Source organism: Liolophura sinensis, chromosome 7 (assembly GCF_032854445.1).
Source record: "Liolophura sinensis isolate JHLJ2023 chromosome 7, CUHK_Ljap_v2, whole genome shotgun sequence".
In the NCBI taxonomy this organism is placed as follows: Eukaryota; Metazoa; Mollusca; class Polyplacophora; order Chitonida; family Chitonidae; genus Liolophura; species Liolophura sinensis.
This window is the reverse complement of record NC_088301.1, coordinates 24932374-24943981: the sequence shown is the minus strand read 5'-3', so window position 1 is coordinate 24943981 and position 11608 is coordinate 24932374. Positions and strand designations below refer to the sequence as shown.

Here is an 11608-nt window from a genome sequence, read left to right as displayed (position 1 = left end):
CCTCATCTGTTACGAGCAAAAGTCCATGGTCCAGTTCACAAAAGTGTATTAGCAGTTAAGCTCAGTATTAAATTTAGACCCGGCTAAAATTCAATTAGTTTTCAAGACTGGTATTGAGTTTTAAGCTTGGCTTAGCTTTTAACACACTTTTGAACAACCAGATATGAATGATAAGATAGCTGTTTACATTCCTGTCGGCATGCTGCATGGCAGTTGCTACTCTACATATCAATGGTATATTCCCGAGATCGGACTCAGGGTGATGTCTTGTAATAGTAAAGTGGTTCAAGACTCTGTTTCCGAAACATTGCTCGCCAGCCCCGTGCAAAGGGAAGTAAATCTAGTGACTGATGTAAGAGCAGTGAGCTCTGGCTACACAATAATGATTTAAGTGATCACGAATAACCACAGCTGTTATTGTAATTCAAGTAGGTAGACGGCGCCACTGTCCCATCAGGTACAAGATTTACTTCCCTTTGCAGAGGGGGGGTGGTGAGCTCCCCAACCTAAGAACATATATATATGAAAAATCCAGGACGTGATTCAGCTTCGACTGGATTCGAACACATGACAGCAATCGTAAAGGCCAGTTATATCGATTTAAGACGTAGAAAACATTACTTTGCGGTTGCTAGGAAACATTTGTCGACCTTGTGTCTTGCAGCCCGACAGAGATAACTGTTAATTTATAAAAAAACCAACCTTAAAATTCAAATAATTCACTGCATTTAGTTCAGTAGGGAAATCTAACAAGGTAAGAGAACTTATACTCAGATAAAGTTTGTAATGATTTTTCCGCTGGTGTTTACTCCATTTTTATGTTTTTCTTACCATTTGAAATAAAAGAACCTCCATCTTAACCGTAGTTATAGATCCAGTACCCCCACCACCCTTGCAACCATCTGAACAATACTATCTCGTTTTCGCCTCTGTATACCTTGCCACTGCGTCTGCTTGCTCTGTGACTATAAACCTGTTTTGTATGAACATGTACACTTGCTGTGCTGTGCTTGCAAATACTCTCTGATTTTCAATTTTTTCCAGTCTTTGTCATCCCAATACCGTGCACTTTTGTCGTTGTTTTCCCTTCGTTTTTGTTTCCGTTCTTAGTTTCTGCATTAACTACATATACAAATACCAAGTTTACTTGTGTGGTTAAGTAATGGAGCTCGCTGAAGTATACATACTAATCACTACATGACTGAATTTCTAACAAGAAATATACATACTTATCAGTACATGAGTGAAATTCTAACAAATTGCAATTCGTTCCGTTTTGATGAAAAACTGCAATTCTTTCCGTTATGATGTACAATTGCAATTCTTTCCGTTAAACTGAACAATTGCATTTCTACAATTCTAAAGAAACCTACAGCGATATCTGTTGTATATAGTAAATCTGTTTATCCGGTATACATGATCAAGTACAACGACCCAGGACTGTGAACTGCTTGTATGGTCTGTGTGTGTGCAAGGTGTATCCCACAAAGAATGTCCCACTTTGCCATCCACGGCATATTTGGAGAAATAGCCCCCGTAGTTTGACGACTGCCTTGTTCGTCTGTTCAGAGCGACATTCTCTGAAATCAACAAAAGGGATTTTAATGAACTAATAAACAATAGTTCTGTAATTTGACACGGAGAGAAAACAGAGCGGACAACGCCAGAATCTGAGTCTTATCAGTCACTTAGTGGCCTCTATTTTTTTGGACTTTGGGAGAAGTTTTTTATGCATTTAGAGAGAATTTTTCATACAATCAAGCAAAAAATAGCGAAACAAATACAATAAAGAGCTACTGCTTACATTAATACTTCAAAATCAGATCAAATGAGCGATTTATCCAAATATTCCTTATTTATAAAGATATAAATAAAGATTTATAAATTATGTGTATTTAATTTAGTTCTGCATAAATTTGTAAGAAGCAGGTAACCGTATCGATGGATGACAAAGCGACAGAGCAAATCAATCCTGACTTCGGACATATCACCAATACTCTTTTGAGAAGAAGATTTAGTCAGGTCAACTAAACTGCTTCTTGCTTCTGCCACAAAATGGGGCTGGTTTACAACATTACATTATCTCGCGATACCTTGTGAACCAAGATGAGGGGGAACCAGCAAACAAGCCAAGCAACAAAGCGCTATATTTTTAATAAACTCTACTCTATCATCATACGTGTTATTACGTTGTGATAATTCTGTATGACAGACCGGAAGACGGAGATCACGTGATCCACCTAGCGTGGACACAAAAAAAAAGGGCCAAAAAAAAACATAAGGCCAGCTCTCCAGAAATAGTTTGATTCTATGTGGAAAGCTGAAAATTATACAAATCTAACGAACACATGGCTGACAGCGATTCAAAATGACAGCATTTTCTGCTATGCTATAACATTAGTGGTGGGGGGGGGGGGCAATTTTTACGCCCACATCGTGTATCTGTTACTAAGGAGATCACGTGGTCTCTATCTTCCGGACGTTTTAAATAATAAAGATTGATGAGTATTACTCACGTCTCTGACATGAGGGCCCGTCCCAGCCAAGAGAACACTTTCCGCCACACCCGACCTGAGAGTCACAGGTCACATCTTGCGCACAGTGACAGTCATAGCTACAATCTGGTCCGTACTTGTTTTCAGAACACTGGCCTGAAACTGTCAAAAACATAATAATAAAACGAATGATTATGGCTTAATGTCATTTCGGCAATACTGAGGCCATATTGTTGCGAAAACCTGTTTAAACCTGGAGAAAGTAAATGGTTTTTTTAAGCGTTAACGAAAACATCCGATTAAAAATCAAATAAATATTTTTGCACAAGCTAAAATAGCACAAACGTCAGCTAAAATTAGAAACCTTCACGTTGTTCTGAAACCATTCTGAATGTGACAGGTGACACCATGGGTTACCTGAGCAAAACCTGAGCATAGACGACAGTGTGATAGGGTTTCATTAAAAGTGTTCATGTAAATGAGTAAATAGTTGCAAAAGTGACACAATGGGTAAATACTTGCAAAAGTGACACAATGTGTAAATAGTTGCAAACGATAGTTGCAAACGTGACACAATGTGTAACTAGTTGCAAAAGTGACACAACGGGTTATAAATTAGATAAAAATGACTAATTCAGGGAGAGTATAGCCAAGATATCGACGATAGTGTGATAATCCAGTCTCTTCCCAGTTTACCTCAGCTATAGGGTTTTATTCTAACTGTTCATGTAAATACTTGAATAGTAGCAAATTCCGTTGCCCAAAGTGTCAGGGCTTAAGCAGAATTGGGAAAATGAGGTGTTAAGTAAAAGAAATCTATCTACTGAAATAGACTTTGAAAACACATTATGTCATGTGACAATAACAATGGTCAGCCTTGTCTATACATCTTCTCAGGGAACAGACCTGGATTTATAAGACTTAAAATAGTAACACCTACAGTGCTAGGCAAACACCTGAAATGATGACACCCGAAGCAATATCTAGCATATAGCATCAGTCCGGTTACTATGTATATCCCCAGCAGGTCTGAAACCATCATGCAACTTGAAGCTACACCTAGTCCATAGTAAGAGACATAGGATCAGTTCGGTTCATATACATCCCCAGATCACCGGCCTGAAACCACAGATCTTGAAACTACACCTAGCTATAGTCCACAGTGACATTCAAAGCATCAGTCCAGTATATATATATCATCGCAGCACACTGGATTGGAATCATGGAACTTGAAACAATGTCCAGTACACAGTGAGAGACACAGTCTTAATCCGGTTCATATGTATCCCTTGAACACTGGCCTGAAACCATAGACCCTGAAACAACACCTAGTACACAGTGAGAGACACAGCATCAGTCCTGTTCATATGTATCCCTAGATCACTGGCCTGAAACTATGGCACTTGAAACAACGCCTAGTACACAGTGAGAGACACAGTGTTAGTCTGGTTCATACATACACTCAGCGCACTGATCTGAAACATGGAATTTGAAACAAACGTAGTCCACAATGAGAGATAAAGAACCAGTCCTGTTCATAGGTATCTCCAGAACTCTGGCCTCAAACCACGAATCTTAAAACAAGATTAGTACACAGTGAGAGATATAGCATTAGTCCGGCTCATACATATCTGCAGAACACTGTTCTGAAACCATGGAACTTGAAACAACGCCTAGTACACAGTGAGAGACACAGCATCAGTCCTGTTCATATGTATCCCCCGAACACTGGCCTGAAACCATGGACCTTAAAACATCACCTAGTACAGAGTGAAGGATATAGCTATAGTCCGGACCATACATATCTAAACCATAGAACTTGAAACAACACTCAGTAAGAGAGTCCACAGTAAGAGAGACACCGCATCAGTCCTGTTTATATGTATCCCTAGAACACTGGCCTGAAACCACGAATCTTAAAGCAAGACTAGTACACGGTGAGGGATATAGCATCAGTCCCGCCCATAGATATCTACAGAACACTGGCCTCAAAGCATAAAACTTGAAACAACACCTCATACACAGTGAGAGATATAGCATTAGTCCCGCCCATACATATCTACAGAGCACTGGCCTCAAACCACAGAACTTGAAACAAGACTCAGTCCACAGTGAGAGATATAGCATTAGTCCGGTCCATACATATCTACAGAACACTGGCTTCAAACCATGAAACTTGAAACAACACCTAGTCCACAGTGAGAGATATAGCATTAGTCAGGCCCATACATATCTACAGAACACTGGCCTCAAACCATAAAACTTGAAACAACACCTAGTCCACAGTGAGAGATATAGCATTAGTCAGGCCCATACATATCTACAGAACACTGGCCTCAAACCATAAAACTTGAAACAACACCTCATCCACAGTGAGAGATATAGCATTAGTCCGGTCCATACATATCTACAGAACACTGGCCTGAAACCATAGAACTTGAAACAACACCTAGTCCACAGTGAAAGACACAGCATCAGTTCCTTTTCATATGTATCCCTAGAACACTGGCCTGAAATCATGGACCTTGAGACAACACCTAGTACACAGTGAAAGACACAGCATCAGTCCTGTTCATACGTATCCCTAGAACACAGGCCTCAAACCATGGACCTTGAAACAACACCTAGTACACTGTGAGAGATATAGCATTAGTCCGGCCCATACATATCTACAGAACACTGGCTTCAAACCATGAAACTTGAAACAACACCTAGTCCACGGTGAGAGATATAGCATTAGTCAGGCCCATACATATCTACAGAACACTGGCCTCAAACCATAAAACTTGAAACAACACCTAGTCCACAGTGAGAGATATAGCATTAGTCAGGCCCATACATATCTACAGAACACTGGCCTCAAACCATAAAACTTGAAACAACACCTCATCCACAGTGAGAGATATAGCATTAGTCCGGTCCATACATATCTACAGAACACTGGCCTGAAACCATAGAACTTGAAACAACACCTAGTCCACAGTGAAAGACACAGCATCAGTTCCTGTTCATATGTATCCCTAGAACACTGGCCTGAAATCATGGACCTTGAGACAACACCTAGTACACAGTGAAAGACACAGCATCAGTCCTGTTCATACGTATCCCTAGAACACCGGCCTCAAACCATGGGCCTTGAAACAACACCTAGTACACAGTGTGAGACACAGCATCAGTCTTGGTCATATGTAACCCTAGAACACTGGCCTAAAACCATGGACCTTGAAACATCACCTAGTACACAGTGAGAGATATAGCATTAGTCCGGCCCATACATATCTACAGAACACTGGCCTCAAACCATAAAACTTGAAACAACACCTCATACACAGTGAGAGATATAGCATTAGTCCCGCCCATACATATCTACATAACACTGGCCTCAAACCATAAAACTTGAAACAACACCTAGTCCACAGTGAGAGATATAGCATTAGTCAGGCCCATACATATCTACAGAACACTGGCCTCAAACCATGAAACTTGAAACAACACCTAGTCCACAGTGAAAGACACAGCATCAGTTCCTTTTCATATGTATCCCTAGAACATTGGCCTGAAACCATGGACCTTGAAACAACACCTAGTCCACAGTGAGAGATATAGCATTAGTCCGGTCCATACATATCTACAGAACACTGGCCTGAAACCATAGAACTTGAAACAACACCTAGTCCACAGTGAAAGACACAGCATCAGTTCCTTTTCATATGTATCCCTAGAACACTGGCCTGAAACCATGGACCTTGAAACAACACCTAGTACACAGTGAGAGATATAGCATTAGTCCGGGCCATACATATCTACATAACACAGGCCTGAAACCATAGACCTTGAAACATCACCTAGTACACAGTGTGAGACACAGCATCAGTCCTGTTCATATGTATCCCCAGAAGACTAGCCTGAAACCATGGACCTTGAAACAACACCTAGTAAACAGTGAGGGATATAGCATTAGTCCAGCCCATACATTTCTGCCCATACACTGGTCCGAAACCATGGAACTTGAAACATCACCTAGTCCACACTGAGAGACATAGGCCAACGAAAAGATTTTTGCTCATGTATCAAAAGTAGAAGTATTCTTTGATGACTTGATTATTGCTGCTTCACTTGACAATGAACATTACAGAATTCTACGTCAGGTTATGGAAACAGCGCCTAAGGAGAACGTGAAATTCAACCCTGATAAGTTACAACTCAGAGTCAATGAAGTTAAGTACCTTGGAAATCGGGTTTCCAAGGCCTCAAGGCGGACACGGAAAAAACTCCAAGCTATTGTCGACATACCAAAACCGGAGAGCAAACAAGATTTACAGCGCCTGCTAGGAATCGTGAACTTTCTGTTAGCATTCATCCCCAATTTGGCTAAATTACCGCTCCTCTCCGCCAGCTACTTCGCAACAACGTCGATTGGCAATGGTGCTATGAATACGATACTTCATTTCAGCAAATCAAAGATGTCTTGACAAAGAGATCATTGCTCCAGTACGTCGACCCGAGCCGCGTTACAGTAATTCACGCTGATGCACCACAGTATGGACTGGGAGCAACTATTATGCAAGATGGCGGACCAGTAGCGTATGCATCAAGAGCTCTTACCCAGGCCGAAGCTAATTACGCTCAGATTGAGGAAGAGCTACTTTAAATCGTGTTCGCATGCAAGAAATTTCATCAGTACATCTATGGAACAAAATTTTAAGTACAAAATGACCACAAACCACTGGAAATGATCTTACGCTAGCCGCTGAGCAAAGCATCGCCCCGATTACATCGAATGCTGCTACAGGTACAACGTTATCATTCTGACATATTCTACATCCCTGAAAAACAAATGCACGTTGCTTACACCCTTTCTAGAGCGTAATGGATGTTATGGTTGACAGCATCGTTAAGCATCTGCCAATTTCTGCAGATAAGCTTGAGATGTTCCAGAGAGCTACGTCTATGGTTGAAGAATTGCAAACCTTGCAGGAAACTTGGCCATAACACAAGTCAGCTGTCCATTTATACGCTCGTCCATACTGGAATGTCCGGGATGAAATTCATGTCATTGACAATTTGTCATTTGTCGGAGAAAGACTCATTGTACAACATGAACTCCACGGCGACATGCTCAAGTTCATCCATGAAAGTCATATGGGTATCTCAAAGTGCAAGGTGAAAGCCAAAGCAGTGCTGAACCGGCCAGGTGCCTACGCTCATTCCAATGGTATGTCAGAGAGACACGTTCAGACAGTGAAGAAACACTCCAAGATCGTCCATTGTTTCTACCCCTGAAAGAGGAAACTACAGGAGAAATCGATGAGATCTAATGAAACCACCACCACCAGCTATTATTGATCCACACCTTGATGATGAGATTTTGAACCATCTACACCAGAGAATGGACCGAGCAGCTCAGCGTTTAATACTAAAAACACCTACCACACAGCTGCTGGGTAACCTGTCCGCCGCCCAAGGAGATTCAATGGCTTTTAATACCACTTATATTGATTTGTAGACCGTAATGCAGAAGAGTAATGACACAGAAGTACATTTTCTTTGCCTTTAGAGTTTCATCAATAAGCGTCCCAGGTGTAACGTTGTACTCTTGTGTTTCTGTAGTAGTTTTTATATCGGGTGCACGTGTTATGAACAGTACTGTGACAAAGACAATTTTGGTTAACTTGAACAGTGTTGCCAAGAACCTCCAAACCGTTGAAGTAATTCTTATAAAGCATGCATGGTTTATCTTAAGGGGGGAGATGTAATAACCACGGTCTATAGCTATTCGTTTGACATAGACTATAGTCTAGTAATGTAAACCATAACGTCACACGAATACAGCTGTTCTTGCAGTAATGGCCGACAGTCTCAAGCCTTGGTTATAAATCACTGAACCTCTACCAGTGCGGCCCATATATATCTACAGAACACCGGCCTGAAACCACGGAACTTTAAACAACACCTAGCTATAGTCCACAGTGACATTCATAGCATCAGTCCAGTTTATATATATTCGCAGCACACTGGATTGAAATCATGGAACTTTAACAACATCTACTCCACAGTGAGGGACAGTATCAGCTAGTCCGGTTCGCAGAAATCCAAAGAACATTGACCTGAAACATGAAACTCAAAACACCATGTAGTATGCAGTGACATACGTGACACCCTGACCTAAAACTACAACACTGACGACAATTCCTAGAAGTCTGGCACTAAGTAACACTTTCCTCAATATCCTGTATGTATATGGGAGCCGGATAAGGTCAGAGTTGTACCACCGGGCCATCGTTTCATCGCCCGGTGATGGCCCGAAGCTTCGTTTGCCATCGCTTCATGCCATCGCCGGGCGATGGAACGATAGTACGCACCACATGTGTCAGCAGTTTGGAGTCGAGTTCGATCCATACCCCAAAGCGGTGCCCCGCTCCCCGTAATGTATTACAAGAATATGTGTTTTGAACTGCAAGACAAACCGTAACTAATTTTTAAAAGGCTGTCCATATTTAGTAAGGCTACACCCTGCTACTGTTACATACTTTAACTTGATAACAAATATGTACAATCTGTGTGTGAAGCCCAACTCTGGTGTGCAACTCGTAGACCATGCCTATTAAAGCCTGCATTATGAAAAGGAATTATGTTGTATTCTTTTTCTGTAAGATGTTGGAGTGCGGTAGGGGGAGACTACCTCGTCCATACTTTTTTTCACCGTTCATTCATATGATCTACAACAGTCCATGATACATAACAATATCGTTGGTTAATCTGAGATGCACCATGGCATGACTGTCCACCATGATGTGCTTACATATCTTCTAATTTTATTATAGAGGAAATGACAGTGTAATTAAGTCAGAAAGTGAAAATGGTCTTCACAGCGTCTTGGGTGTTTTTCGAAAATACAGCAATTTATGGGAATTACATTTTAACATCACGAAAAGTAAAGTCAGGTGACTTTGATTTATTTATTTATTTATTTATTTAATTGATTGGTGTTTTACGCCGTACCCAAGAATATTTCACTCACACGACGGCGGCCAGCATTATGGTGGGAGGAAAGCGGGGACCATCCGCAGGTTGCTGGCAGACCTTCCCACGTACGGCCGGAGAGGAAGCCAGCAAGAGCTGAACTTGAACTCAGTGACCGCATTGGTGAGAGGCTCCTGGATCATTACGCTGCGCTAGCGCGCTAACCAACTGAGCCATGGAGGCCCCAAGGTAGGAGTATTGAAATCGTTACCAAATATGTTTGTCATAGTAATGAAACATAGTGGACGCTTTACTGTAGCTAGAACAAAACATGTTTTGTCTCAAAGAGAAAGGCTTTGTTCGATCTATATCGAAAAACACAAAGTTTTGATTTACCTGTATATACCTCCAGTTCAAAATATGTCATAAAATTACTCTGTCTATTATTATATACGGTTGTGAAATAAGGGGCTTCGAAAAATTTTGATTACAATTTTGTAACCGCATATTATAGGGATAGAAATCGTGTATCCCAAATGTTATGGCGACTATGGGGAACTTTTACATGTACCCTATTCATGTAATTGTACTTCTGAGAATACATTCATTTCGGATTAAGATTATGTAAAGTGAAGTAAAAAGGTTCAGGCTCAGCTATGTACAGATTTAGTTATTGAACAACTTTTCAGTCATATGACGACGAGGAGTCATTAGTTGTTATGACTTTTTTAATGATGACTGTGAACATATCATGTATTGTTACGCTGGAGGCATAACAAACCACCCCAATTAATTAACTTTTTCTTCTGTTTTTATACCTTTCGTTGTAAAAAAAAAAATATAGGTCAAAACACAAATAGGATTGTTTGAGGAAATGATATCCATGTCTTTAAATAGCTTTAAAAAGGCTGTGTATAGCATATATACGTCTGCACACGGCATATGCGGTGTAGTATCTTGGAAGACTTAATGTTAGATGTCGTGGATAACTGCGTTAAGCTTAGTAATGTTATAACACACCGACTGTATAAACCAGTATGTATAAAACGGAAATGTGCATTACTTAGATCCGGTTCATCACAAATGTGTTTCATCATGTCAACGCAGATCCACAGTAATTATACTTGTGTATTAATCAACCGTCCATTGTTATACATCATTTAAGGCTGCCATGTTTAATGTACATAATGAACTGTATCACATCGTTGTTCCAGTGACCATTTACTCCCTGGAAACACGCCCATATATAAAGACTGTCGAACTGTTACACTTCATTCCTTGGTAAGAATAAGGCGTTCGAAACTACAGTCGGAATACAAAGTTGTAGAAAGTTGAGGAGGCTTATTTGTTTTTTTATTCTATAATATATATATATATATATATATATATATATATATATATATATATATATATATATATATATATATATATATATATGTATATATATATACTATTTCCTTTATCATAACTTTAAAGTATGCATGAAAAAGTAGTAAAATACAAAATGTATGGTTTTAAGTAAAATGAAGAAAGGTATTGGGGAAAAAAATGGTCAGAAATATTCGGAAATGACGTCATCGATGAGCATACTGGAAATGCGGGGCCAGTGTAGCGCCCACAATTCAGGGTCTCTCCCCCAACAAAGTTGTTTTAACAGTTACTATCGTTGAAGGTATCACAGCAGATTGTACTTAATTTCCGCACTGAGAAAGCTTGATGTTAGGCCATGCCATATACTCCACGTTAAAAAATGAAAACTAAGTGTTTAATGTACTATACTTTAACAAAAGTAAAAAGTAAATGTAAAACTTATCCATGCTATACATACCCAATGGTACACCATTTAGGATCAGAATCACAACTGTATTGGTGATCGCTAACGGCACTAGAACACAGTTACTCTTCATGATGAACCGATTTCAAGTCAGGCAACATCTGTAGTAAACTGTGGGACAGTAGTTGTGAGATCGTAGTCGATAGCCAGTACTGCCACACTCGTGGCCCAGTGAGTGAGTTACGCCGACAGCGTGTATAGAGTGAGGAAGGACTCTACGTAATGCGACTTCCTTACTTCCGTTATAGCCACCGTTAGTTTTTCGTTAATTCCTTCTTTAAAGCTATCAGCCAAGCACATGAACACAACATTAACA

General features: G+C 40.2%; 1 long non-coding RNA gene across 1 annotated transcript; it reads right to left on the bottom strand.

The window, feature by feature from the left end:
• Positions 1–1387: 1387 nt before the first annotated feature.
• LOC135469650 (uncharacterized) lies at positions 1388–11608 on the bottom strand. Its single transcript, XR_010444345.1, has 3 exons — positions 11287–11608; positions 2517–2657; positions 1388–1580 (listed from the first exon to the last, which is right to left on the bottom strand). It is a non-coding gene; the product is annotated as an uncharacterized LOC135469650 (long non-coding RNA).